Source organism: Nicotiana tomentosiformis, chromosome 4, assembly GCF_000390325.3.
Source record: "Nicotiana tomentosiformis chromosome 4, ASM39032v3, whole genome shotgun sequence".
NCBI classification, from domain to species: domain Eukaryota; kingdom Viridiplantae; phylum Streptophyta; class Magnoliopsida; order Solanales; family Solanaceae; genus Nicotiana; species Nicotiana tomentosiformis.
This window is the reverse complement of record NC_090815.1, coordinates 114486786-114490638: the sequence shown is the minus strand read 5'-3', so window position 1 is coordinate 114490638 and position 3853 is coordinate 114486786. Positions and strand designations below refer to the sequence as shown.

Below are 3853 nucleotides of genomic sequence, written 5' to 3'. Positions count from 1 at the left end.
ATCAAATCAAAACAAACTTCAGGACACAGTTGACAAATCGAGCTCAGATTTTTGAGTGAAAAAGCCAGCATTTTTCATATTCTAAAATAGTGTGTATGACCAACAACTTTGACAGGATTCTTCGCAGCCTTACAAACAACCAAACTTCATACATGGCTAACCAAATAGGATTAATCGAAGGATAAACCATACAAGTATGGATATCATCGCTTCTAATAAAAGTTAAATGACAATAACAGAGAAATTCATCAATGCATATCTACTGTTGACGCCAAACAGAAGGACCAAACAGTTTTATTTAAGCTCACACAATATGCTAGAAGCACCACTAAAGACTCTACTATTTGCATTTATTGGTGTCTCCATCACTAAATTCATGGTCATCTATGATTATGTTTCTTCTCTTTCTACTCTTAACACCATCATTGACATGTTGATCTTCATCAAAGTCTTCCAAGTTATCCAATGAGACATCAACAGCCTGTTTGGTTTTGAAAAAGAAAAGTTCACATATTTATTAAACATGTCCAATTTTAAATCTGAAAAAGATAGTTTATTCACATACCTATTAAACTGTAAATCAGCTTACCTTTATTTTTTTATTAATCTTTTTGTCTTTTGCTCCTTTGGTTCATTTTCATCCTCCATTACGCTTTTTCCCTGCAAAAGCAACAAAAATAAAGCTTATTTACAGATATATATATATATATATATATATATATATATATATATATATATATATATATATACACACACACATGTCCAATATAATTATGGATTAAAAGTTCATATAATGTACATAACAATACCTTCTTATCTTTCTTCCAAATTTTCAACTGGAAAGAAAACCTTTGATACAGTAAGATTTTCAAGCCCCTCTTGCAAATTATAATTGTTTAATTTTAGCTTGAAAATAAAAAAATTTCCGCAAAGGCTTTGAATTTGGGCAAGTACATCATTGTTATCTGACAGCCTGTTGAACAACTTATGACTAATGTATCAAGTAGCTTCTCTGCAGCAGCATTAAATAGGACAACACTGCTCTCCCCAATTTTATCTCTAACTTTTAAGTGTATCTTATACCTTATTTTACATAATAAGTTAGTTTAAATAACAACATGAATCAAATTCACATTACAGATTGGTTCCTTACTTTACCAAAGGAAACTTACATTCTTTATTGCAAATATGGCAATTATAGACACCATTTGCAAGTACGAACTTTTTTAAGCAGGCATTGCATGAAATATAGTACCAACCAAAATAGTTGTCTATTTTTGTAATCTTTCCCCTCATGGTAACAATGTATTCCAACCATTTAAAAAATTTATATATTAGAAGCATCTTGCAATTTTGAGAAACAAAACACTTAAGAAGCAAAATAAGAAAAGAACCTCCCATATTTTAGGACTACAGTTGCAATCCAACAACTCTTTGATGTTCATCTTATTCAATAACTTCTCTCCCTCAATTGGAATGATATTAACATTAGAGCGTTCAATAATTTGTATTCCAGCTGACATGGTTGCAAACTTTTGGATCAAAAAAGTTATGTAGTCTATTTTGCTTGCGTAGCTGGTGGCGAAGCTAACCTCACTTATTTTATTGTTTGGCGTCTACCACATGCATGTAGTTTGGATGATTTTTCCAAAAAACTTATTTTTAACTATAAGCACTTAGTTAAGTGTGTTAATTCCAAGTGAAGCATGTTTTACTCTTCGAGCCTGACTCAATTAGGTCTTTTTATTCATTATTACTACTATTCTTACCTAAACACCAAAAACAGACTCAATCTCTTAAGAAGGTTGCCACACCATCCATCGTTAGGAAGAGTCATCCGGTTCATACAAAAGTAATCTTTGGAAAGAACCGTGGCATTAAGAAAATCAAAGGCTTATTGTTCACTAAAACATAAAAAGAAGCTATTAGATTAAACATAGATTAATAAGAAAACGGAATAAAGAAGATAACAAATATACATAATGAGAAAAGAAAAGAGATAATATATACATCAAGAGAGAACAGAGAGACTATATAGAGTGTATAGCAGTGTCACCGCCTTCAGTCTCCTCTAACTGAATCTCATCATCGGCTCTGGGAGTAAATGGGTTGGTGAACATCTGGCGCACTGCCTCAGCAATGTCAGCAGCCAGGTCTGGCTCCTCAGACTGGCCAGCTGGTGCCACTGGAGATGATGGTGCTGCCGGATCTGCTGGTGATGGTGGGTCTGACTCCATAAGCATATAAAATGAAAGATCACCAGCTGCTGCTATCTTGGTCACCTCTCTCCTCAGCCTGTCAACTGATTTTTTGAACGCCTGGGATTTCTTCATTTTCTTCACCTGCTTCCCTATCTCCTCAATCACTGCTCTGTGTGCTACCAAGGTGTTCATGATGGTAGTCTGGTTCTCCAAGATCTTCTTCAATGTATCCTCCACTATCAGAGGAATCTGGGGTGCCGGAGTAGATGATTGTTCTGCAACAACACTGGATATGTAAGACAGCTTTGCAGTGGTTGTCTGCATCCAGTTGTTGAGGCTCGCTAGTATTTGGGAGACTCGCCACACAGATAGTGGATGAGCGGGCATGGGCACCGGCTTCAAAGCCGATGTGGAAGGCACTGATGCTGAGGGACCTGAAAAAGGAGGTGGAGGCATAGTTGCTGCACCATCAACATGCTCTGCTAAAGTGGATGGCATATAACTTGTCTCATCAGCTACCCCGACGGGCTCATCAGACTGGCCTGCCGTAGTAGAGGGTTGGTCCTGTTTCTTTGGGTTTCCACCACCCATCAAAGAATACCATGAGAAGGGCTTCTTCGCCCGCACCTTGGTATCAAAATCCCTCGGCTCCACACCCGCATCCGTAAGGTACTCAGTGATAGTGTTGGGATACGGTAGGAGGTGTCACCTTGTCTGGCGACCACAAACATGTTGGCCGATATCACGGCACCCGCATTGATTGGGTACCCGGCCATGATAGAAGCGACTAACACTGCCAGCTGAATTGGAAGATTTGTTTCATTTTGTCACGGGTCTAGTCTGCTATACACGAATGTTTGCCATACCTTTGCCTCAAAATTTAGGGTGTTCCACTGAAGGGGAACCCCTGCTGTGATCCATGCTGGAGGCAGCCCCGGAGCTGTAAGAATCTCAGCTAGCCATGGTCGAACTACATCTCCTAGTACTAACTTTTTCAGGTATTGCACAGGCTCCACATCCTCAAAACTTAAATATGTGTTCAGGGTGCTCTGATCGAATCGCACCTTTAGATTTCTCACTTTTGTTACCTTGGTCCCTTTCTTTATATGCGCCACGTTGGCATAAAATTCTCGGACTAAGTATTCCTTGGCATCTACTATACTTTTGGTGAACCACATCTACCACCTTTATCATGAACTGATACTCAAGAGTGAGCGATCTCATTGGCCACCACCCTCGGAAGCTTGTGAAAGCAGTCAGACTGACAAACCTATCTTCCCAAATCTCTTTCTTATTCGATCTCTCAAGGCCCGCAACTCTGGTATCACCCCCTCGGCCATCATCTAGAATATCATCAACATCCACTGTAGTAGCAGGCGCATCAGAGACATGTGTGGATGAGGGCTCTGAAGCCTGACTGTCACCTTCCGAACCCTCGGAAGAGCTCTCAGAGGAGGAAGGCTCGTCTCTAAGTTTGTATCTGCCTTTTGGCTGTTGTGGTTGTGATTGCACAGTAGACTGCTCTTACACTGAGTTGCCCTCCGAAGCTTCCCTAGACAGGGCATATGAACTAGATTCGGAGGGCTTGGGCTATCTTCCTTGGCCTATTGTGACTTTCTTACTAATTACTCTTTGGAGGGTGATGGGTAAAT

At 39.5% G+C, this 3853-nt stretch overlaps 1 long non-coding RNA gene across 1 annotated transcript; it reads right to left on the bottom strand.

Annotated features, from left to right (window-relative positions):
- Positions 1-1280, bottom strand: LOC117277093 (uncharacterized). The gene is made up of 4 exons (XR_011415828.1): positions 1154-1280; positions 590-660; positions 278-481; positions 1-156 (listed from the first exon to the last, which is right to left on the bottom strand). It is a non-coding gene; the product is annotated as an uncharacterized lncRNA (long non-coding RNA).
- Positions 1281-3853: the final 2573 nt, after the last annotated feature.